The sequence below is a fragment of the Camarhynchus parvulus genome, chromosome 3, assembly GCF_901933205.1.
Source record: "Camarhynchus parvulus chromosome 3, STF_HiC, whole genome shotgun sequence".
NCBI classification, from domain to species: domain Eukaryota; kingdom Metazoa; phylum Chordata; class Aves; order Passeriformes; family Thraupidae; genus Camarhynchus; species Camarhynchus parvulus.
The window spans coordinates 97868941-97894026 of NC_044573.1; the positions used below are offsets into that span (position 1 = coordinate 97868941).

General features: G+C 37.3%; 1 protein-coding gene across 1 annotated transcript in view; it reads left to right on the forward strand.

Moving 5' to 3' along the window:
- Positions 1 to 25086, forward strand: part of EYS (eyes shut homolog) — a 703292-nt gene that overhangs the window by 601922 nt on the left and 76284 nt on the right. The window lies entirely within an intron of this gene.

The following is a 25086-nucleotide window of genomic DNA, read 5'->3' on the forward strand; positions in this document are numbered from 1 at the left end:
TTTCTCTGTTGGTTTTTACTGTATCTCTGCCATTCTACTGCTTGGCCTGTCAGCTGCCATTATGGAATACTGTTTCATTTGAATTTGTGTCCTGAATAATTCATGAGGATTGGATTTATTTCCTGCCTTTTTGCTTTCCAGCTGCTGGCCTGGGCCCTTTTCAGAATGTTTTTGTTTTGAAATGGGTCACTTCTCTTCTGCCCAGAGGCATCATGGAAGACTGGGCATGTGCAAACCAGGGATAATTGGCTGTTCAGTAGCACAATTTTCATGATTTTCTACAACAGCCAACTGATTTTCAGGGATCACCTTCTCCAAACCCAAGAATTATTCAATTTAATAACCAGGAAATCAACTGTCAGCAAGTCTGAACAGATTAATTAGATGCTTCCGACAAAATTCAAACATTAAAAAGAAGTATACAAGAGATAGAAACATGTCCAGGTGATCTGGGCAGAGTACAGAGAAAAAATCCAGCCAAAGCCCATGTGGAGATTAATCTGGCTGGGACGGGCAGGGCAAAACCAAAAGCTTCAACAAGGATATCAGCAGCAAAAGGAAGACCTAGGAAAATGTAGGCTTGCTGCTGAATGGGGAAAAATTCTGGTGACAAAGGATTCAGGACAGACTGAAGTGCCTTCTTTGCCTTAGTCTTTATGGATAACTGGGCTCCAGGAATCCTATTCCTCTCCTGTAGGAGAAAGTCTGAAGAAAGGAAGATTTACACTTGGTGGATGAAAAATCAGATCAGAGAGTTTTTTAATCAACTGGACGTACATCTGTGGGACGTAATGGGATTCACGCATGAGAGTGAAGGGGGAACTATCTGGTGTCATAGCAAGATTTTTGCCAGGTGTTTCAATTACACTGCTTAATGGCAAAAAGAAAAAAAGAAAAAGTATATTTTTCATTGCATTTAATTCTTCAGGTGCTTGGCAACTAGTTAGTGGGTTTGCTTCTAAAAGACCACGAAGTATTACGTAGCAAATATCTCTGTCATGTTTTTTAAGGAAGACTGGAGTTTGTCAACTCATATTGCTGAGTATAGACAGGTGTGTTTCTAAGAAACATTTTTTACAGTTGTTCTGAAAAGATATTTACTTGCCTTTTCTTATCATTAGAGGAAAAAATACTACTGTAGTGTTCAACCCATTCATTACAATGATTACCCAAAGGAAATTTATTTGAAAGGGAAAAAATTCTTTGTCATTTTAGTAGAAGACAGGGATTAGAATGTACTTAGTTTTCAGACACAAAACTTCAGGGGGCAGCTGACCGCTCATTCTGATCATTGGTTGTATCAGGTGCTCCCTTGGCATTTGTCAGGGCAAGACTTTGCACCAGGCAGGGCATGAGGATAGACCCAGCCCTTGGGCTTTGGGGATATCTCTGGGTGTAGTGACATGCTGAGGCAGGACTGGGACATCACTCGACTGGTAGGGGATTGGGATCAAGCTCAGAAAGGGGAGCAAGGGCCAGACACAGCCCTAAATTGTCTAGGCGGGGCAATGGTGACAGAAAAACAGAGCTTCAGCATGTGTAATGGTGACTTGCGAAGGCAGACAATGCAACTCCAAATGTGCCTCATTTCCTCTTTCTTACCCCCTGTTTGATACCCTGAGCATGATGCCACATGGTCTGGGATATCACTTGGGTCAGCTGGGGTCAGCTGTCCTGTCTGTGTCTCCCTCCAACTCCTTGTGCTGCCCCAGCCTTGCCCTGGTGTGGTGGGATGAGGAGCAGAAAGGCCTTGATTGTGTTATCAATCCAATGTTCAGCACAAATGTAAAACACAGCTCCCCACCAGTACAATATTAACTCTATCCCAGCCAAAGCCTGCACAATAGACCAAAAACTATTGGTTTCAAAAGTGTTTAAACATATGTTTCATCAGATGAATGTTTCAATAGAAATCTAAATTTTTTATTCCTTACATAGTCATTATGTATTAGATTAAAAACCAAAACAGTCTAACTATATAAGTGCTCTACTCCTTTAAAAAACACTTTTCCAAGTTTCCTAGCTCTTTTACAGCATTTTATGCTAAGGTAGAATTCCAGATTAATTTCAGAGGGGGGAAAAATGGCAACTATTCTGTAAATTTAAGGGTTTGATGCCACATAATTCTATGGAATTCAAAGCTCATTGGATTTGGATGTGTTTGAAATGGGCATGGAAAGATTAACCTAGGAAACTCTTAATATTCTGTGTGGCCCCCTGGTCATATGAGCCAGATGTTGCAAACCAAGCTTAGTGTTAATTAAGAAGACACATCTGTGTGTGGGAAATAAACTCACAAAATTACCTCACCAATGATTTAACAATTATGTCAGCCACTACACTAGTAGCACTTGATTAATGCATTTGTTTTAAATCTTATAAGACTAAAAAAATGTAAACATACACAAGCTTAGCTTTTATAGTGTGGAATACAATCTCAAAGTTAATTGCTCCCACAAACAATCATGTTTGCAGTGTCTCAAACTATTCTCACAGGGATTATTCCTACTGTTGTTATTCCCCATGTATTGATGCAGCAGATGGGTCCATTAATGTTAATCAATTAACCAAGACTGAAAAATCAAACTCAATTAGAAATAAATTTCAATAGAGACACTTACCTTCAGATTTCGACTGCCATGTATGCTGTAATCAACAAAAACATATGAGGAATTTAAATTTTCAATTTTCATCTCTTGATAATATAAGAGGTACCTTCCTAGATATGTAGGTCTCATTTGAATAGTACCTTTTTATCTATAAATAGAGAAATACATATTCTAAAGCATACTTCAGAAATTGTCTGTTTTCTGCATTCTGGGAAATCATGCAATTCCTCTTTAGCCTTTAAGAACAGATTACTAAATGAAAATTTTCATCCAAACTATTTTCTAAAGTTCATCTGATAACATTTTGAATGTCTTTTAGAAAAAAAATATGGAGAATGAGTTCAGGGTTAGGTTAGCTATGGTTGAACTTGGTTACATGATAGACTATCTTATAATGTAGATGCTGAGGAGATCAGATGAAAGGATTTAACAAATTTTGTGGTGTCCTTTTAGTATATATCCTGAATATTAATTAAAAGTAGAAATGTGAATTTTTAGGAGAAAAAAGAAAGACCTTAAACTGTAGACCATGGAGACACTAAAATGTTCTTTGCAAAAATTTTTACATCTCCTTTTTCAATCCAAAGGCTAGTCCTGGTGATCCTTTTCCAGCCATGTGCCAAAAATGCATTTATGCTTCCTTATGCCCATAAGCCAAAACTGTGTGTTATGGTAGGTTTCACCTGGAAGTATTAATCTAAAGATAGGCTTGTATGCCTTTATTAATAATTTTCTCACATTTTTAGCACAGAGCTGCAGTCTGCTTCCAGCTTGAAAAATCTGGTTTCTGTGTTTTTTGACCTAAAGATAGAATTGTTACCCTAGAATATGCAGGTTCCTTCAAACTAAGTAACACTGAAGCATTTCTCCAAAACTAGCAAGACTATGGCAGGTCAAATTTTTAGAATTGCTCATGGATTTTCTCTCACTGCTTTAGTTGTAGGTGTTTTGGGGTAGGAAAGGTACCAGCTAGTCATAAATAATGGAATTTATCATATATCAATAAACTTTTTATAGATGTGTTTTGTAGACTAAGAGACTCAGGCCAATATATTAGCTATAACATCAGTTTTTTGGGGTTTTTACCAATCTAAATCCTAGTTAACATCCATATTAAGTTCAGAATTAATACTTTAAGTTCCACCATATTCAGGTTTTGCAAAAAGATAGATCAAAGGGATTAAAATTCATCTTAGTTGGTCTTCAAATGAAGAAAATTTCCAGATGGGAGTTGTTTACCCTCATAACTTTTCTGAAATTACAACAAATGCAGCTATGCATGCTGATTTGTATGAAGAAGATAAACTACTGCCTTTTCAAGGGGTGATTTTTAGGCAGATCTCTCAATACCAAAGATGCTCACATTTTACAACTCCAGAAGTGGATGTTGGGATGATGATAATGGTGATGATGATGATGATGATTCATGCTTGCACATACCATTATTTAGGAAGACTAGTTGGGAGACTAGATTTCTTGGGGTCCTGCTCTTTTTATGAGATTAGATATTATAGTGTGAGTTTGGTACTTAAGAGATTCACATTTGGAAATCTATTACTTTTTTCTATTGCTTACTTCAAATTTGATTTTGGAGAATAAAATAATTAATTTAAATTTATTTCCAAGCTGTTTCCTTTTTCTGGAAGAGAGATTAGTCATCCTTTTTGGTTTCTCATGATCTTTGGAAAAATTAATGCCATTCTTATCAAGAAAGTTAGTTTTGAGGAGGCTGAAAGATAATTCCATAATGACCAAAATTCCTGTTGGATGTGTGTTTGTTGCATCATATTCGCACAAGAAAGTCAAATAAGCAAAAGAAAAAAATTCATTTCTAGTTTTCCCAACACTAAGTGTTAGGAGGTAGAGAATTCACTGACCTAGGCTGATCTTTCTGGTAGAAGGAATTAATTTGGGTTAAGTCCCATATAAAAACTCTGCACATTGATTTTCTGTATAAAAATTTTCATTTCTCCTACATTAGTTTTCCTTAAATAAGAACAGAAAACTAAAATTTAATGCCTTCTAGCCATTGAAGATTAGACAGTAAATTGTTCTAATCTACAATTTTGTTAGGATATCTGTTTCAAGACTGAATTAATTGAACCAGGTGTGTCTCACTCTTTGCATCAGAAATAGAGTCCCATTTTATCGTATTTATTTCTTGGGCATTGTATTCCTCAGATTATAGTAGCATGGGGGAAAGATTTGACAAAGAAATCAAAGCCATATTCCATTAAGCTGACAGCATTAAGTGATGATGTTTTAGATTTTAAACAAAACATCTGTAAGACCTCGGGAAATTTTATGATGATAATGTATGGGAACACAGCAAAATATAAAATCATTAATTTTGTTGGATATACTAGTATTGAACTGTTATTCTTTTCAAATAAGCATTTTTAAAATATGGAACTTCTTTACTAGTGATTAAAATGAGGTACTCTCTTCAGAATTTGTTTGCTTCTGAACATAATTTTATCTTAGAAATATTGCTGTAATAACAAATTCTGACAATTGAAAAATAATCGAAACAAGTAAGTTAGAAAAAGTGATATTCAAACCATAAAGCATTCTGCTTCTAATTTAGGTGGTATTGTAGTGATTCTGTTAAAAATGTTTGTGGGAAAATCAATTTTTTATGTTCTCAGATCCACAGATTTAGTATCCGATTAGTGTGAAAAGTGGCACACTGAGAACAGCACACGTAAGAAAATCAAGAATCAAAAATATATAGGGCTTCAAATTCCTGACTCTTTAGATAATGTGCAGGCTGTGCACAAAATTTTTTACACATCATGTTATATATCATCTCTATTGAATTTTACTTAAATCAGAGAAGCTGCCATTGCTAAAATTTTATTTGGGGTATTGAAATACCAGTAAATGCCATTATACCAGTCATCTTGGAATGTTCTGACTGAATGCCTAGAAATTCTATGTAGCATTATTTCTGCGAATTACAGCAGAACCAAATCAGCATTTCTGATAGCTTTAATTCCTGAAGGGGTATCTAGTTTGCAGCTTTAAAATACAACAGAGCAGCAAAATTAATGGGAATACTTTTCCAAGGCAAGTGCGATGTTTAAGCATAAGTAGAAATACTCAAAACACTATTCATACAAATTTCTCCAATTAGAGAAGTAGTGCTCAGATTCTTAGCAAGAATTTCACTTCACTATTAACACTGACAAATAGTAGAGCTCAGACTGTTTGCTATAAGGTATATCATGTAGTATATGTATGAAAACTGACTAGTGTGTCATATTCATTGAACTAATAGTTTTCCAAAATTCCACATAGATAATCCTTTCAGTATAAGTTTTTCTGCTCAGAGTGGTGGTGCACAGAGTTACACCCATGTGTCAGCCAGTCACTAGAGAGGTTCCCCAAGACTCAGTGTTGGGCCCAGTCCTGTTTAATATCTGTTCTGATTATCTGAATGAGGGGATGGTGTGCACCCTCAGTAAATTCACAGGCAGCTTCAAGTTGGGTGGGACAGTTGACCTGCTGAGGTCAGGAAGGCCGTGCAGAGGCACCTGGACAGGCTGGATCCATGGGCCAAGGCCAATTTTTTGAGGTTCAGTAACAGCAAGAGTCAGGTCCAACACTTGGGTCACAACAACCCCATGCAGTGCTCCAGGCTTGGAACAGAATGGCTGGAAAATTGCCCAGAAGAAAAGCCCTGGACATGCTGGTTGACAGCAGCTGAACATGAGCCAGCATGTGCCCAGGTGGCCCAGAAGGCCAATGGCATCCTGGCCTGTGCCAGAAATAGTGTGGCCAGCAGGAGCAGGGCAGTGATTGTCCCCCTGTATTCAGCACTGGTGAGGCCACACCTCAAATCCTGCATGCAGTTTTGAGCCCTCCTTATACGAAAGACTCTGAGGTACTGGAGTGTGTCCAGAGAAGAGCACTGGACGTGGAGTTCCAGGCTGGAGAAAATTAGTCTCAGTGGGGACCTTATTGCTCTGTACAACAACCTGAAAGTAGTTTGTAACAAGGTGAGTGTTTCCCTCTTCTCCTAATTAATAAGTGACAGAACTAGAGGAAATGGCCTCAGGTTGCATCAGGGGAGATTTAGGTTGGATATTAAGGGGAAAAAATTTACCAAAAAGTTTATATATCGGAACACACTGCCCGGGAAAGTGGTCAAACCACCAGATAATCTGCAGTATCTGTAATACATGTCAGAACATTTCTTCCTTTGCTGCTGACCTAACATGCACACCTACTTACTAGTTATAGATTTCTACACTTCAAATACTGAAAATTACAGACAGAGACCCACTAGTGTAGTTAATGGAGGTTGAATGGGTTAGAACTTCATTGTTCTGAAACCTTGCTTGGGAGGTTATCATTGAAAGCAAACAATGAGGCTTATCAGAGGTCACAGAACAGAACAGGTTTTGATTATGCTTTAGAGAAGCTTTCTTTGCCTTTGGTACCTTTTTAGCTTTGAGGAACATGCTTAGTATTCAAATAGAATTTGAGAAGTCTGGATATGAAGTCTCATCTTGATATAGAAGGTTATCATGACACCAGATTTGGTCTTGTACTTTATTTCTTTCTCAGAAAGCACTTGTTTAAGTTTGCCTTTTAGAAATATAAAAATTTTTTTGTTTGTTTGTTTGTTTTAATGGGAAACCATGGTTTTTGGATTTAATAAAACTAGTCAACTTTGTGATCATCTGAAAAGATAAATATACATAGTGGTACCATGATAGTCACAAGAATTTCATGCTCCATGTGTATGCATATAATGAATTTAGATTAGGTGTCTTTAAGTAGCCAAACCTAGCTAAAAGACAGCTTTTAGGAAGCAGAAAGACAGAAATAGAGGAGACATTCTGCCAAAAAGATCCATAAGTATCCAGATAATTATTCAAAGGCAAAGGTAACTAGTACTTCAGTTTTTTCTCAGAGCCCATTGGAATGAGGTGCTTATACTGTCTTCCTCACAACTGGCTCCAGTTATATCAGATCTTGTATGTTGTGAAGAAGGGACCTTTTTTTTTGTTACTAGGGAAAACTTATAGAAGTTGTGTATTACTCTGAAGTGAAGGGGAACATAGAAGATCAATATGTTATTTTATTCTCAAAACATCTAGAGACTTAAGAATTACCTGGTGTCTTGCTAGAAAATTAGTACATCGCTCTTCAGGAAAGACTGTCCTGGATAAAAAAACACTTTTGAAGGCTGGTTTTCTGAAATCTGTATCCTTGGAAATATGAAGGTAAAAAGACCCTAGAACCACAAAAATCCTTTTGTCCTTTACCAGGACCTCTCTCAGGTTACTTCACAGTAGAAGAGGTCAGAACAAGACCTGGGTCATAAGTTCCCTCCATAATTAGTGGAGATGTCTAGCATTGTTGTGGAACAATACAAATCACTACACCACTGCTCCCTGAAACCTGATTTCATTACCATGATGATAATATGGAATATATATTTTATTTATATGATGTCATAGTCATGTGAGTTTTTGGACATCCTACTCATGTCTGTACATGAAGCACAAATATGTTAACATGTAGAGTACTTTAATGAATACTTTACTTTGCTATGTACCTAAAAGAACACGTTTGTGCTAGCAGGTTTTCACACTCGTGAATAGGTTGTAATACTAAAGGAGATCAGGTTCTAAAATATTCAAGTGGGAGTGGGCACCTCAGGAATGCTGCAAGGTGAAAATCCCAGATGGAAACCAGTTACTCAGAGGCAGAAGTTTTGTTTTAAATAGTTATTGAAACTGCCAGTCATAAGGGGTCCACTGGCAAGCTGGCCCAGTCCAATGGTGTGATGGTGAGTCTTTGCTCTGGAGAGACAGCAGACACCTTCTTTACTGACCTAGTAGTGGGTGTCTGCACTGGTCAGATCAAAACTGGTGCCCTGTGACCTTCTGAGTGTCTGGCCAAGTACAAGCAGCTGCTGGGAATTGAGGAGGAGCTCGGCAGCAAGGTTCGCTTTGCTGGCAGGAACATTCAGGAACCCACATGTGCACTAAGTGTGGATGAGTCACCTCTGTTCTGGTTCAGCACTCATCATCAGCTTAGACCACAATTATCACTGATCACTTCAATGACTGTTATTTACATCAGAGTTCTCTTTTACATCCCCAGCAAATTTTCTTGGGATTGCAGAGGGATGTGTAAGCCTTCAGTTTCAGAAGCTCTGGTCATGACATCACTATTCTGTTTCCAAACAGCCTTTGAAGCTACTAATAGATAGTGAAGTTTCATTATTGAGTCACCATGTCATGAGTTTGCTGTAATCATGAGGAATTTGTGAAGTCTGTAATAAATATCTGTGTGAAAACACACATATAAACACATGTGGATAGGTATGCACTCAAACAAATTATATGCTGACTGTAACTGTGCTATATGTATTCCATTCTCCAAAATCATCCTGCCTTCATTATACTTTTGGGTTTTACAGTATATTTTTGGTGAGGGTGCTAAGGGCAGTTTTTAAAATTTCATATCTCACCCCAATTGCAAAGACAAGGACACTGAGAAAACAGGTCAAATCCCAAAAAGGTACATGAACTGGAGTACACTGGGAGTGAATTCTATCAATTAAATATTGCATGAGTGCTGTCCTGTCAATAAAATACTTTTTTTATATATTTCTCAGTGACAATCTTAGCAATTAGAATCATAGAATAATTGAGGTTGGAAAAGACCTCCAAGATCATCTAGTCCAATCTTTGACCAATCTCCACCTTGCCAACGAGATCATAGGACTAAGTGCCATCTCCTGTTATTTCCTGAGCACTGATAGGTGTGGTGACTATGCCACTTCCCTAGGCTGTCTATTCCAATGCTTAACCAACTTTCTATTCAGTGAAGAAATTCTTCCTGACGTCCAAATTGAACCTCTCCTGACACAGCTTAAGGCTATCTCCTCTTGTCCTGTCACTTGCTACCTGTGAGATGAGCCTGACCCCAACCTGACTGCAGCCTCCTCTCAGGGAGTTGAAGGGAGGAATAAGGTCTCCCTGAGACTCCATTTCTCCAGGACAAGCAATCTCAGGTTTCACAGCTGCTCTTCCTATGATGTACTCTCTAGACCAATTCTTCAGCAGCTCAGTTGTCCTTCTCTGGACACGCTCCAGCACCTCAATGTCCTTGAGGAAGGGCCCAGAAGTGAACACAGCACTCAAGGTGCAGCCTCACCAGTGCCAAGTACCGGGGGACAATCGTTGTCCTGGTCCTGCTGGCCACACTGTTACTGATACAGGCCAGGATGCCATTGGCCTTTTTGGCCCCCTGGGCACACTGCTAGCTCCTATTCACAGCTTAAATTTAATTTTTTTTCTTCTGGATTATTCATATCATGGGGTCTGAAAAAGACCAAGGAAAATACACAGAAATAAGCTAGAGAATGGTATATCATCAATAACAGGGATTTTGAATCTAAACAAATTCATCACAGGAAAGGGGTTTGAGTTACAAATGGTTAGCATTTTAAGCTCAAGTCTTAAAATAAAACATGAAGACTACTATCTGTAGCCTGAATAATATCCATTAATTATTCTGTTTTGCAGTAGAACATAATATGTTAGTGTGATTGTATTTCAGTTGTCAGATATGCCCAATAATTCATTCATTTTTCCATTCTGTAAACCATTTCCAGAAATATTGCATAATATTTCTAGGTTTGAGCCTAAGCATGGTAGTTCATTAACCCAGACTTAAGCACTTCCCTGGATACCTTCAGGGATTAATTATGGACATCATATCTTACCAAAATATTCAGAGATTGATTTAAATCCCAAAATTCACACTAAGCTCATTTTCATCATGTTATCATTTTATGCAAGCCAGATTTTTTTTCTTTGCATTCATTAGCATTCAGGATATTGTTACATGGATCAGAGTCACTACCTGGAAAAAAATACTAATGCAGTGGAGAGAACAAACTGTTTAGAAAAACCTAGGGTAAATCGAACTGAAAATCATTTGTAGTTAAGAACCATTAACAAATAAATTGTCTATTGTAAAGGGGATTACCTTTTTTAAACTCTTTTTAGCTTTTTCTCAAGTAGATTTCATGGAGAAATTAAAGTGAAAATTTTCCAAATGGTTGGACTCTCCCACTCTGCTCCTTCAGGCACAGAGTCCATAAGGTGGCTTCACTCCAAATTTTATGATACATTTAGAGCTGTTAATTTAATGAATTCCTTTTTCCTCTCAGGTCATGCCTAATACAAATGTATTCTCCTATTATCCAAAAAATGGTATTAAAAAACAACAACAACAACAACAAATCCTCCCTGGTGATTAATACCAAACCTGTAAATTAGTCAGAAGGTCTAAATGCCCCCACTCCTCAGCTTGGAGAATGCACAGAAAAAGAGTTCCAAACCATTTCCCTTTCCTATGCTTTCTCTAGGTTTCTGATTCAGGCAGTACAATTCTTATATCCTCATCTTCCCCAGGGTGAAATTTGCCTACTTAAGATTCACTTAAACTGTGAAGCACAGCTGAAGTGGGACACAGGACACAGTAAACAGCTCATTTCTTTGTCACTGTTTCAGGGATGATAGAGCAATAGAATGCAATATATAAACATGCAGTAAGTTAAAAGTAGCCACTCATATTTAAAATCCTGCTGCAGTCTTTGAGTATCATTACTATTTCCCTGCTTTAAAGAACAATGAGGTAGACAAACTGTTTCACAGATACCTATTTAATTGTTAGGCATTAAAATTCTTGGAGCGGACAAACATTTTTAACATTGAAATGTAACTTTAGTATGTATGCTTAAACTGCAATGAAAAAGACAAAGCAATCAGGAGCTTATTTTGTTAGATTTACAAGTGTTGAAACTCAGCATCCAGATTTATTAGGTGGTAGTTATGCCAGCTCAAAATTCAAGGCTGAATTCTAACGTTGATTTTCAGCTTCAGCAAATGCTCTCTGGGTCCTGCTGTGTTTCACTTAGTAGCAAGGACAAGTGAATTCCATCTGTAGGAGAGCATGTTTTACAAAGAAGCTACAGCAAGGCAAGAGTCAATACTGAGATGGAGCAGGATTCAATATCTGGACACTTTATTTATGGACAGTTGCTTGTTTGTGTTCAATCAGGTTTTTAGATCTAGGGCGATGATTTAAGAGCAGATGTAGAGTTATAACACTCAGTTTTAAAATGAGAGGATGTTTGTTTTGTACTTTGATAGTAAAATGCTGTGATTTAATATGAACAAGATGGCATTTGTGGTTAGGAACTAATCTTGCTAAATGCAGAATATGTAAAAATGGTAATTGAAATGAATATATCTTTTTGGTTTTTTTAATCTGCCTACTAATATAGTTAAACCATCAATTTTTTTATGGGTAAATATTTGAGTAGTAGCAAAACCAGTTGGGTATTATTATATCTTTATAATATGTATATAGGAGAAAATATATTTATAGGGTGTACTCATAGACAAATTGGTATACATGCTTATATATTGACGTTGTTTATCAGTATGTTTTTGCTCATATTTTTGGGTGGGCTTTCTTTAGTATGAATTGGGCAGTTCCTAATTCCTGGATGTTTGAGTTGACAAGCATTTTCTGTAAGCTAGATTTGATAATATGTGTTTTTAGTAACTTGGGCAATATATATATATATTTCTCATATCCTTGACAATTATTGCATATGTATTCTATCAAGTTACACTGCAAAGCCAGGTACATGTGCAATTAGCTTTCCTTAGACCAGAACACTGCAACCTGAGCCACAAACCCAAAAAAACAGAGCATCACAGGGCCACTCACCACAGAATGCTCCAACTTACAAAAATCAAATTGAAAACAAAATGAGAAACATTGGGTTTGTGTCAAATCTCGTCTTTATGCTCTGGAGACATTTGATTATACAATTATATTCTGTCCAAGGGCCTGCGTATGCAAAATAGCACTTTTCTCCAGAAAAAAAAAAGGCAAAACAAAACCGAAAAAAAACCCAAAAAACAAATCAACAATCAAAATCTTAAGTAAATGGGTGCTTCATAAACTGCTTTTCTTTGCCAGGAAAATCCTGCAATCCTTGGCTGTGAAAAATCCTTATTACCATATTTTGTTCTGCTGCCTCTTGAGTAAAACACTGCTCCGTGTCTCTAGGCTGGTTTTAGGCTTTCACCAGGCTGTGAGAGAGAAGAGCTGTGGGCTGCTGCCACCTACAGCTCGAGTGTCACTGGCTCCCTGCCGGAGAAATGGACCCCGCACAAAAACCCCTCTGGACAAAAAGCATAGATCACAGACCTGAGCTGAAGGAAGACTCTGCAGAGCTGGTAGTAATTGGGTTTAGCCATGTCTTTATGACATTTAAATAAAACTGGGGGTACAGAGAAAGTAAATCCCCCAGTAGCATATTCAAGCAATTTGCTTCTCATAAAAGCATCTTCCTACTGGCAGTAGCTTGCAGAAATAAATTTCATAGAGAGGAGAAAAAAACCTCAGCTTCTGACAAACCTTGTGTCAGTTAACATTTGAAATGCTCTGAGATTTACCAGAAAGAAAGAAAGAAAGAAAGAAAGATTATACTCCCTTGGGGTATATTTAGTCAGTGTGATATGTGTGTTGCAAATATTTTAGGATGCTTAGAATGTTGTCCCCTATAACTTCCATCCCTCCTCCCCTTGCACTTATATATCTCCAGCTGTTAAAAAGAAAAACAAAAGAAATCACACTCTAGATTAAAACCTCTGGAGAGAAGGAATAATAGTGCCCAGTGGTGTGCCATTTTCTGTGACTGCTCCAACACTTATTGTTCTGAGCTTTATTGCAGTATTTTTTCAGTAAGGAAAATATAGGGTTTCTTCCATCTAAACATTATTCTGTTCTGCTTAACCTAGTAAATATTGGCATGACAAGATCTGTATGTATGGGAAAGATGGGAAATTGTTGCTTGTTTCCATTCAAGTATATCCTCTTTTTTCACTACTACTGTGGTATCTGAGGGTTTTGCTCTCCTGATTTCATTTCACTATCTATGCAACAGCGAAGAAGAATGCTCTGTGTGGACCAATCAGGCTGCTTCACTCCCATAAAGGATTTCTTATGCAGATAGTCCCGGTGAGATGTAGTACAAATTATGTACTTTAGGAGAAATGCTGTGTTCATGGAAGTGTTCTTTCATAGTGAAGTGTGTAAGCACATAGGCAAGAGCCTGCACAGCACTGCTACATTATTTTCATTTGCAGTGCAGAAAACAGACTCTTTAATCTTGTGTTTATAATATTGAAATTAGGCTTGAGACCTAGTTTTCATTACTGAAAGCAGAATGGGCATAAGAATAAACTGCAGGAACACATTATGTTATTTAAAAAATAAAATCAACATATTCCAGATATGCTTCATCCTCCAGCCTGCTTTTAGTTTGAGCTAACTTATGCCTGCAATCAGCATTTCTTGAGAAAAATTATCTTCCTTTTAACAGAAATTATGCACTGATATCTGAGTCACAGAGGATGATATTCTTTCAGGCAGCACCTCCAATTATGTTTCTTGACAGAGGATGTTAAGAGCATATTCCTCTCTGTCTAAATACTCTATTAGTTAATAATTAGTAATTGTACAATTCTGTGTTTACATATAAAGGAGATTAATCTTCAGATGCAGGATTGGGATGTAACATTGCCAGTAGAAAAAGTAGAAAAATGGCATTTTGTTCTGGTTTTACATCTGAGATTACACCATTTGAGAGTACTGAGATTTCCTTGCCTTATGTGGAGTTACTCTGATTTATACTACTGAAATGAAAATCTAATCAAGCACCACAGCTGGATACATTCAACAGTTTTTGTTCACACAGAATAACTTTGGATTGTATTGATCTGCATTATAGAACTGAAGAGAAAACAGCAGGAGGGAAATCTGAAAAACAGTGTCTCAATTAGAACCTAGTAAAAGTTCTTAAGGCATTTTTTGCATTGCCATATCTGGTTTGATCACCCTCAGAAATCAATGAAGAACCTGCAGTCAGAATCACAGATAAAAATGTCTTGAACTTTTAAAGTGGTTTCTGTGTATAGAAGGTAAAGAGTTGGGGTAGAGGGGGATACTACCAAAACCACTGCTGTCCTGTTGATTAAAAATTTGTCCAAATTTAATTATTCCTTTCAGAGTATGGCCAGCTAGAAGATAAGAGAAAGGGTGGTACAACAAGAGAAGGAAAAAAGGGCAATAAAGTAAAAATTGACTGCTAGATTAATTCTCTGTTGGACAGAAATTGCTGTGGTGTCACTAGCTTGCTGCTACCGCTATGTGTGTCATACCAGTGGACGTCAACTTAGTGAAACCAGGAAAAAGATAAATCCACTTGCCTCCCACTTCTGGAACAAAGAAAAGGGCAAATCCTGTTCTACCTCTAGTGATGGCAGTCATAGTTAAATGTATGTGTTGCTGAGAAGTCTGAGAATTCATCCTTTGGAAAAAAGAAGTCCTTTCACCATGAGATGACACTGCAACCCTTACTATAGAGTGACGAGGGGACCCATGCAGGCCTGACGAATAACAGCAGGGATAGGCTGTAAGCTGTAAACTAATATCAAGTCACTTCTGTCACATCTGTCTTTCAATATTTTAGATACTATCATGTATTTAATGCAGCTGAAGTACAATGCTTTGATGTGCTCCTTAGAGCACACTCTTAGCTGAATACATGCTAGCTCATGCTTAAGAAATCTAGCAATTTTGTGCTCCAGCTTAAAATGGCTTCTGAATAAATGCAGTGCAAAGAGGACAATTGCAAATAAACATTCCCAGGCTTCCCTATTTAAGAATGAACACATAGAGGAGTACAAAATTGGCCTGTTTTCCCAATCTGACTTAATAATTTAATAATGATGATTTAATCAATATTATGTCCCAGAGCCACATCAATATGTACAAGAATCCAGCACCTCAAGGATACATTACCGAGAGGAGACTTACTTGATTCAATTATTTATAATGATAGTGTGTCAATAATCCTGATTTCTTCATGAATTATTAACATTTTTCCCTCTTCACTATCTTCCTGCTTTCTGGAAGGAGTTAATTATTACAAAGCTTTCAGCTATTCCAGTGATCTTTAGCACAGAGAGTTGATATAATGATAGCATTCCTGAAGTGTTACAACACTCTTCCTAGAAGAATTTTCCAACTAAAGCATTTAAATTTAGGAAGTTAATTTCCTTCCCAGTCTGCTTACTTGGGTAAAGAAATATATATTAACAAATTAAATAGTTTTGTTTGGCTCAGTTTTATCCTACAGAAGCAACAGTGAGGGTTTTTTCTTTCACCTGCGAACATTTTACCTTTTCCTACAAGCAGTCACCATAGCTACTGGCAAATTGCATTATGTTTGCCTGATTTTCTCTGGTTTGACTACAGTTCTTTCTCAAGGAAAAAAAGAAATAATGTGGCTTGATAGTTTTCAGAGAACAGAAATCTTATGTAATAACCAATTAGTTCTGTCTGAAATGTCAGAGTCTCTGAAAAAGGGAGGGCTCTCCTTTACTTTACAGAGAATGTCACTGTGAACCTTTGCATATGGTTTTAGACACCTGAATGCTTCAAAGATTTTCTCCCATTAAGTGCTTTCATCTATGTTTGACTCAGCTGGAAACAAATTTGCCACAGTACAATATTAATAATTATTCGGATGTCAACATTTGCAATTTTTTCTGTCTCCACCTATTTTCTCAGTTTAGACAAAATTCAAGTTGTCTCAGACAGTAATTCAGATTGCTTGCTTTCAACAACTTCCTAGCTCCAAGTGGTGTGCAAAATTAGCTGGTACTTTCATTTTGACTTATGGATTTTCCTAAATGCATAAGGGCAATCTGTGCCTGTTCAGAATTATGTAGTATAAGAAGTTAGATGCAGGTTATACTGGCAGTTCTTTTTCTATCTTCAAATTTTGACAGGTATTCTTCACAGAGGAAAGCTGTTTAATTGATGTGGTTTAAGTTGGGATAAAAGTATTGTTTTTTTAATTACTGATTTATTAATAATGAGTGACAATAAGCGAACTAAGAATTTAGGATCAGTATCAGCAATGCCACTGATAAACCACAATATCAGACACTGCAGAATGTTTATAAACACCTAAAAATTTCCATGAAACTTTCTGTAAGTTATTTATACACACCCACATGCACAGTGTGCACACCCAGTCCCTCACAGGCAGTGTGGATTTTGCAAACACTGTGAAATGTGGGTCTGCCACATCCAGACCTTCCTGTGGAGATGTGTATGCTGAGCATGTCAGGACAAGGGGAAACGTCCTTAATCCTCAGTAGAGTACATTTAGATTAGATATTAAGAAAAAAATCTTTACTGTGAGAGTGGTGAGGCCCTGAAAGAGAGAAGTTTTGGATGTCCCACCCCTGAAAGTCTTCAAGGCCAGGCTGGATGGAGCTCTGAGCAACCTGGGCTAGCGAAAGGTCGCTTTAAGGTCCAACCCAGGTCATTCTATGATTCTAAATCCTTCTCTGGAAGTACTTTTCTGCCTATTTGACTGTTTAACATAGGTGAATTATTGGCTTGGTCTAGCTGTGTAACTTTCACAGAATTCACAGATTTCACAGAATCACTAGGTTGGAAGAGACCTTCAAGACCATCGAGTCCAACCCATGCCCTAACACCTCAATTAAACCACGGCACCAAGTGCCACATCCAGTCTTTTTTTAAACACATCCAGGGATGGTGACTCCATCACCTCCCTGGGCAGGTCATTCCAGAACTTTATCACCTTTTCTGTAAAAAACTTTTTCCTAATATCCAACCTATATTTCCCTTGATGCAGCTTGAGACTGTGTCCTCTGGTTCTGTCAGTTGCTGCCTGGTGAAAGAGCCCAAATTCCACCTGACTATAACCACCCTTCAGGAAGCTGGAGAGAATGATAACAGCCTACTCAAGTCAAAAAAAGAGAATTCCCACCCCACCCTTTTTGATTATGTAGTGAGGGAATCAATGTCTTGGCAGGTCGTATGCACCATAAAAAACATCAGAAGCAAGGCATCTTGGTAATATTAGATTTAGTTTTGAAGTACTATCTTGCTGATTGGACAACTATTAAAAAAAAACAACAAAAGAAGAATTGCAGTTAACAATCAATAGAGGAGCTGCAAAAATTGTTTATGAGCATTAAAATGAGTATGTACAGGATCAAGTTTTATGAAGTCTGCTCATCAGAGCCCATTGTTTAAAAATAACTTTGAAGGAGATTTTTAAAAAGAACTCTGTAGCATCACATATAGTGTAACGGTGCAATAAACTACCACAAGAAGGACCAGATAAACATAGTCTGACATATCAAATTATGTATGTATAGCTGCAGAAAGCATGCAGAAAATTATAATTTAACATTTCTAAGAAAAACTGTAGCCAAATACACTTGCATAAGCATTATTATTTAAGGTATCTGTCATATTTGTTTTCCCAATTAGATACACACATAGAGTTCAAAAAGAAAGGTGTCACATAAACTTGCCCTTGTCTGGTATAAATTTCCAGTTCTAGATGAACTCATTCAAAGTTCTGACAGATAATGCTGGCAGTGCCTGTTCAAGCTGTCTGTTCTACTTCTGTGTTGGATGAAGGAATATATGCCTGCATCTCATCACCCAGTTTGGCATTTTAGTGCGAGCCAGGTGGATTTGTATTAAGGTACTGAGCTGTGAAGAGAAGCAACTGAACCATGGTTACCCATTCTGTCCTACCAATTGTCCTGAGGTGGTGCTGCCTCCAATAGGGGATGGTACTGACACTGAGGGGTTGAGACTCCTGGCCAATTTGACTGATAATGAAGTACATGAAAGCCAGAGATCAGAGAAGCAGAACAGTAATTTACCTTCCCTTGTAGTTATTGGGGGGTTTTTGCTAGATTTAGCAGAGTTTTTTGTTAAGGCTTTTTTTTAATTATTATTTTAGTTTTAGCTATAGCATATCCCATAAATGCTTTCAGTCCTTTTAACTGTTCCAATATAAATTTGTGCTTTCTGACACATTTGCAGCAAGAAGGTATTGACAGGTAATATTTGCAGTCAGTGAAACTCACTAATGTACCTCTGTCTTTCCTGAGATGGAACAGTGTCACTCTTCTCTCGAGGCAGCTGGTATAGCCAAGGGTTTAACCTTCTGATGATGCATCACATTTCATTCTTCTTTCAGACTTAGGTTAATACAATTCAGCATTGCATTTAAAAGCTGAAGTTTTGTGTCTGCTAAGAAATATTGCATCAGGCTTGCTGGTTTTCTGCCTTTCTGACAATAACTTTTAATTATTTTCATGTAAAATGTGAAGAAGGGTGTCATATGCATATGGTCTGGTATTCTTTCATAAAATATGAAAGACGGAGAGAGAGTAACAGATATGAAATTAAATACTGTTCTAATCTACATATTTGTGGTGTTCCACTCCTGAGAGGAAGGGAGCACTCAAGATTTGTGGATGCCCATGGTTGAAAAGGAACAACAAATACCAGAGGGCCAAAAAAAAAAAAAGACCTTACAAAGTTTTATAAGTAAATTATATACATCATGGAAATTGGAATAAGCTAGTCCCTTATCTTCTAGTAGTAATAGAAATAAAAGAATTTTTAAAAAGGGGGAAGACAGAGACAGAGTAAAGGATATCACTGGTCCTGGGTCCAGCATCAATCTGGCCAACAAGGTGTCCACAGTCCAGGGGGTGCCACCAGGGCTTTTTATAGATAAGTTTTCCCCTACCCTGAGGCTACGTTTTTCACATTCCATGGAACTGAGGTATTATGCATTCATTCTTCTACACCTAGCAGGAATGCTATTGAGTAGAACAGGTTGCTCAGAGCCCCATTCAACATGGCCTTAAACACTTCTGGGAATGGGGTATCCACAGTTTCACTGGACAACCTATTTCAGTGCTTCACCATCCTCTGAGTAAGGAATCTCTTCCTAACATCTAATCTAAACCTGCCCTCTTTCAGTTTAGAACCATTGCCCCTTGTCCTTGTCACTATTTGCCCATATAAAAAGACCCTTTCCCTCCTTTTCATAGGTCCTCTTAATGTACAGGAAGGCCACAGTGAGGCCTCCCCAAAGTCTTTTCTTCTCCAGGCTGAATAATGTCAACTCTCTCAGCCTGTCTCTGTAGGGGAAGTATTCTCCTTTGGTTATCTTGTGGCCTCCTCTGGATCCACTCTAACAGGTCATGTCTTTCTTGTGTTGAGGACCCTAGACTGGGATGCAGCAATCCTGAGGGCAGAGGGGCAGAATCCCCTCCCATGACCTGCTGGCCACTCCTCTTTTGACGCAGCCCAGGATGCCATTGGCCTTCTGGGCTGTGACCACACACTGTTGGCTCATGTCCAGCTTTTCATTCATGAGAACCCCCAAGTTGTTCTCCACTGGTCTGTTCACATGCAGCTCTTCTCCCAGGCTGTACTCATGTCTGGAATCACCCCGACCCAGGTGCAACACCTTGCATTGGCCTTGTTGAACTTCACGAGGTTCCCAGTTCTCACTGTGTCACTGATGAAGACACTGAAGAGCACCAGTCCCAAGCGGAGCCCTGAGGGACACTGCTCCTCACCAGCCTCCACCTTGACACAGAGCCACTGACCACAGCTCCAGTGTGGTCATCCAGGTTATCCATAGACTCTGGTTGCATCTATCTAGCTAGTCCCTACCTACTAAACAGTTCATGCATCAAATCAATTTCTCTCCAATTTAGAGATAAGGATGATCTCGAAGACCTTACAGAAGTCTAAATAGATGTCATCTGTTAGCCTTCCCTTGACAACTGCTGCTATCACTCTGCCATGGAAGGTCACCCAATTGGTCAGGCACTATTTGCCCTTTGTAAAGGCATCCTGGCCATCTTGGGTCACGTCCTTGTCTTTTCTGTGCCAAGAATATTCTAAATATTCTTTGAAACTATGGATAAGATAGATATAATGTTAAATAATTTCTGCCATTGTTTTGAAACATTGATGAGATTTTTTTTAATATAGTCATCAAGGATTCATGGCACTGCATATAGTATGCATTTATAAATATGTAGAACAAGGTCAAACTTTAGCTTGGGACCCAAGGATAATAAAACAGAAAAGAAATAATAAAGTAAAAATGAAGTCGGACGTTCAGGTTTTAACTGGCACATCTAAGTTTATAGAAAGAAGTGCCATACCCTTTCTCTAGAAGCAGCAATATGATAAGAATAGTAATTTTTTGGCAGTTGCAGCTATGCAGTAAATGTCTTCCTGAGTTTCTTGTGGAGAATATTTTTCCTTTAAAAGCCCAGAGGGAAAGACATATCATATAGCAGAAATATGTCAAGGAGGAATTATCTGAAAACTGTTAGAAAGACCAAGCTGCAGTGTTTGGAGAAGAGCAATGTTACAGAAATAATACTTTTTCAAGCATGTTGCAAAATTTTAAAAGCTGAAAAAGTTTTTAAAAACTTAGAATCTAATTAGTGAGAGGTAAGATAGATGTGGTTGTTGTCATATGCATTTGCATAAAAATAATTGGAAGTCATGTTACCAGCTGCAACATTGAAAAGAACATAGTGCTAAAACATGAAGGTTGAATCAGCTTCTCTGGGGCTGATGGGAGAAGGTGCTGAAATATGACGAGTAGGCCCAACAGATAAGAAGGAATGGTCTAAGACAAATTATGATTAATTAGTGTAAAACATAAACTGAAGCCCTTGGGAAACTGAAATATTTTGTTTCCTTCATAATTTAGAAACATTCTGAATATACTTCCTAAGACTAGACAAGGTATTAAGAGTTGGAGGTACCTATACTATTCACTCTTACCTTGACTTTACAAACTGCAGCAAAACAGGTTTCAAAATTTAGAACTGGTAAATTAAATGTTGCAAGGAATGTTGCCATCAATATTTGTTTTTCACCAGCCAAGGTCAGTGATCAGTTCTAGCAAAATCTTTCTAGACTCTTCAGTCTGGGAAGTCACTAGGTCAAGTAAAGTCAAAATATTCCTTTATCTCGGCTGAAAGTAGCCAAATGTTAACCCCAGGCTGCAAACACATTTTTATTTTGTAGATGCCAGTTTATTAGTCCCTGCATAATGTAGTTGCATTCTTGAGGCTATTTTTTCTTCACAGCAACTTGCTTGAAATGTCTGTGGAACTACTAACAGACCATAGGAAAAACGAATTTTGATTGATGCAGTTTTCTGAATCAGCTGGCTACTGCAAAAAGAAATCAATGTTATTAATTCACGATCTCCCAGTGCCCCAGAGGATTGTGTTGTAGGAGAGAAGCAGGATTAGAGTTTGAAATGGTCTGGAGAGGGTTATATAGTGGAGCCTTTTTATTTCTCTCAAAGGACCTGGAGCCTGTGGAAACAATTTCACATCATTACTTGCACCACTGATAGTTGTGGCGTTTTACCTTGTGTTCTGCTTGTTAATTGCAGATGAGAAGTGCCAGTTTTGAGGGAGTATTTGATGGTGAGAAGAACATAATCATGCATATTCCGCTTGAGAAATCCTAACCAGGGGTTGTAATTCTTGACAGCTCTTGTTAGAGAAAAGGGGCTGGTTTTTATCAATTGCTAATTTGTCGTGAAAGCGTAAGTGTTTTGGCAAGCTGGGAATCAACTAATAACAGAAAGTTATTGCTTGACTCTCGGTCCTGCAGATTGAAGTTTTTTACACTCTGCTGATCATTGCTTATTTATTTTTCTTTATTTTTCATTGGCTTTATTATCTCAGAGTAGGGCTGAGCCTGATACAGTGAAAATCAGATTAGAAACAGTTCACTTAATCTGATTCAGTTTTCATTAAAATCCTTTAAATAATACATTAGTACACATTACATCTGACATACCTGAAGGTGAGACTGATCCTGTTCTGACCTGCTCAACTTAGGTGCACACTTGGTAATTCCATCATGCTTTAACTCAATGTAAATTGGACTTCTGCTGCAACAGTCATAAATGTTCTTAATGCCTTCTTGAGTTTTTATGTAGCCTTCATGCTACCAGTTTTGCTCTAAATGGTTTCTGCCTCAAGGATGATTATAAAATCATTCCTAACAGCTTCCTTACAATTTATTTTTTATATTAGAAAAATAAATTTTCTTCAATTCAGGTCTATATACTTTGTTTCCAAGGAAGCCTCTAAAATATGTGGAAAAAATTAGACACTGCATTTTTAAAGCTGCATTTATAAATGTGTTTACCTAAACAGATATTGTGATTTGCAATACTACGTCAGTGAAGGATCTTAATGAGTTCCAAATTACCTAAAAAGGGGAAGCAGAGGAACAGAAAAGCAATTTTCTTTTAGAATGAAAAGTTATAGGAGAGTATGAGAGGTGCAGGTATTCCGTGGGTATATTGTGTTTTGCAGGGAAACTGTCAAAATTCTTAAGCTATGTGATGCTGGTTTAGTGCTCAAATATGAAACCTCTCCAGAAGACCCAAGTGGCAAAGAATCATCATTGTTGATTCAGCAAGGAACACTCATCTCCTTAAATCACTTCTAGTTAAATATCTTTGTCTGATGCTAAGGGACATGTCAATTTTCTTTCAAATGAGAACTTGGGAATGAATCTTAGTTGTCTTAGTTGCAAAACTTTTAGAAATTTGCTATAGATTTGCTAGATTCAAAAATACTTATGGCAGATTGATGCATGAGTAACCTACTGTCTGAAAAACAAGAGAGATTGTTGCAGTTCTGCTTGCACACCCAAATAAATTATCATTTCCTGTCCAAATATTCAGCCCTCATTCAGCCACTATTGTTTTCCTTCCTAAAAAAATCCACCCTTCAATGGTAAAGAAATGGATCCTGAAGGATATTTTTCAATTTGATTTATTATCTTCAAGAATTGTGATTTGGTGTTCAATAACTTAAGTCGTAGTGAGCTTCACACATTAGTAAGGCACTCAATCACTTTATTATACAGAATACAGTCAGAATACAATTTATGACCAAATTTATATCCCCATCTCAAGTTCTTAAAAGTGACTTTTTTGTTTGCTTGTTCAGTTAAGGTTTTTGTTGGTTTTTGTTGGGTTTTTTCTAAATTAAACACACTAATTAAAGGAGTTTAAATGGAATCTTTGAGAAGTGTCATTTGTTGTATTGGAGCATTTTTTCCAAATAGAGCAAAACCTCTTAGCCAGATAGAAGTTGCTGAAATCTTCCCTCTTGAATGGGTTTGAAGAGTTACTTCTCTTCAGAGGTCGTAGTAAAAGCTTTCCTTTTTATTTTTTTTTTTTTTTGTAACTGGCTGTGATCATCTTCCTTTGAGCATCAGCTGAGGGAAATAACTTTTTTTCAAATACACAAATAATTTCTTTACCATCATCAACTGTGTTTAGTGATTCTGAATTCCTGGCAGCCTTTTGCAGAAAAGGTAATCTTCATCTCTCCAGAGAACAGAGTAGCTTCATCCAGGTAGATATAGCAACTATTTCGAAAGAGGAAAATTTTACATGGAATTCTCTGTAAAAACTTTTATATATTTCAGCCTCACTAAAAAACTAGATTTTCAGAAAGAAAAATTAAATAATGCCAGTTTGTGCTGCACAAAATTAATGAAAATTAATCTTAATTAGAAGCCATTTAGAAAAAAAATGTGGATGGGGGTTTGTGTATGTACTTATTTCAACAGAAATATCTTTTCAACTTGCTGAATTCAGCAAAAATTGCATCAACAAGGAATTCCTTCTGAGAAAATAGAAGGAAAGGGAAATAGAGAAGAGCAAGCTCTGTTCATAGGTCTATATCCACATGCATGGAAACAGAGATGCAAGAAGCCATTTGATTCTGTTATCATTAGAACAGTTTTGTCTATATTGTAGGAAAGTTTTATCAACCTTTCTGAAAACAAAAATGGATAATCACAGTATTAAGGGTCAGAATATGTTGAAAAATGCTACAATAAATAAATACAGGTTAAATTCCTCTTTGGATATGAAAAGATTTTCATACCCTCATTAGATAGATAGATACCCTCATTAGCCTGATGGGAGCTTCAAACTTATGTTCTTTAGTGTTAAAGATTACGAATAAGATCAGTTATTAATTTATGCACACACTTGGAGTGAAAATTTTTCTTGTGGTCTTGTTACTTTTTGACAGAATGATCATCAGGCTCTGTAGTTTAAATTTACAGTCTACAGGTTAATTCAGATTTTATGTGGTGGCCAAAAGAGAACATTTCAATATAGTCGTGTTTTTTACACATAATGAATTTGCTAAATAATACAAATTTGCAACAAAGATTTTTATCATCTCTGATTCTGGATTTGTCAATAGATTATTTAATGCCTGTTACCATATATACTGAAGAAACTGGAATTCAATAAGTCACTGCATGATCTTTAAACAGAGCCTTCTCTTCTGTTTTTCTTTTCCCTATTCCTCCACTCCTAAACAAAGCAATCCCTGTGGGGGAAAAGTATTCAGGAGAACAAGCTGGGATGTAAATTGTGAGCTACTGAAAATGGTTCATTGTCTGTAGTACCATGACA